Source organism: Chinchilla lanigera, unplaced genomic scaffold (assembly GCF_000276665.1).
Source record: "Chinchilla lanigera isolate Chin_1 unplaced genomic scaffold, ChiLan1.0 scaffold00053, whole genome shotgun sequence".
Taxonomy (NCBI): domain Eukaryota; kingdom Metazoa; phylum Chordata; class Mammalia; order Rodentia; family Chinchillidae; genus Chinchilla; species Chinchilla lanigera.
This window is the reverse complement of record NW_004955454.1, coordinates 181,773-183,405: the sequence shown is the minus strand read 5'-3', so window position 1 is coordinate 183,405 and position 1,633 is coordinate 181,773.

Below are 1,633 nucleotides of genomic sequence, written 5' to 3'. Positions count from 1 at the left end.
GTCAGGGGTCCCTTACAGCCTCAACAGAGAAGCTCATGCTAGTTTCACTGCCATAAAAATGGCACAATTTGGGCCTTCAGAGCTGGACCTCCAGGCTGTGGTCCCACTTCCCGCCTACAAACCCCCACCTTGGGGTCACTGGCCTGGAAAGATCTCCCAAATCAGCTCACTGTTGTGCCATGGCCTCAGACCTGTACACCCAGCACCTACATAGCTGTAGCTAAGAGTAGATACAGATTAATCAGGGTCAAATCCTTTAAAGGTCTCATTCAGTCTACGGCTCCCCATGAGCATCTGTGTCCATGTTCCCCAAGAGAGGTGTCCCTACTGAATGAGCAGACCAGGCGCTTTGTGGCACCAACCAGCCTGGCAAAACCTTCTCTGACCTTCCACCACCCTGAAAAACATGTCTCTCCATCATCATTACTGCTAATCTGTGTACGGATCACACATGTGCACAGGCACATGACACTGTACTCCCGAGAAGCAGGTCAGCCGTCCCCAAAACAGGGTGCCCCAGAGCCACCTGCAACTACCCACCTCAGGGGTCACTACAACACCCTGCCTCTCCATTGCCCTTCACTCAGCCTGACACCTCCCAACGCTCAGCTGGCTCCACCTCATCAGGCAAACCCCCGGCCCTCACACTCACTGGAGAGGGCCTTGTCCACCCTGAGTCAGGATGATGAGTTCTTCCTGGCCCCAATCACCCACTTCCCCAGGGCTCCACCCCCCCAGTACATCAAAACTTCTCTGTCCTCCACAGAGCTATAACATCACCATCCAGGTTGTGGGGGTGGGATGAGGCAGAGTTTGTACTGTATTTCTGTCCCCACATTTAGCTTCTAGGTGATGTCCCTCCATGCGTACTCTTGGTGCTTGGTGATCTCAGATCTGGATTAAATGCTGGTCATCTAAAGTCAACATATTCTTGTCATTCCCTCTAATTACCTTTAACTACTGAAAGAATGTCCTCAAACTCCAACCAACATTTCTTCATCAGTCCATTACATATGTGTTTCTTCTTCAAATGGAAATCTGTTTTGGATTAATCTCTCCCGATTGGATAAGCAGTACAGTCTCATTTTCACAAATACCAACAATGTAGAAACAATAAAGGAAACACTAGGACAGGAAGGCCTTCCCCAGGATCCCATGACTCCACGGTAACACCCTTTGTAGAGCCCAGGACACTTCCCCCCATTTTTTATGCATATGTAAACTTACAACATTTTTTCATGCTGCAGTCATCCAATTTACACTGTTGTCTTGGCTGTTTAACTGCAGTGTGCCTGACCTCCCTGTTCACAGCTGTCACAACATGTGGCATGTCAGTAATACATTTGTCCCTCCTCTCCAGAGAGGCATCTGCTATGTCCACAGGTCTCACTGAAGTGGCTGAACCCATCATTCCTCTGTTAGACTACCTTTCTGGAAATACATGGTCCCATCTGGTGTGTTTATGGATTACTCTGCGAGGCACATGGTGGCTGTGAAGATAGGTCCATACCCACAGACTGCCAGCTCTGAGACTGTCACCTCTGCCAGCCTGAGCCAGGAGCTGACAGTTATTTCCTGCTCTTCTGTCCCAAACACTGACTTATTAAACCTCTACACAATAACCACTGTTGTG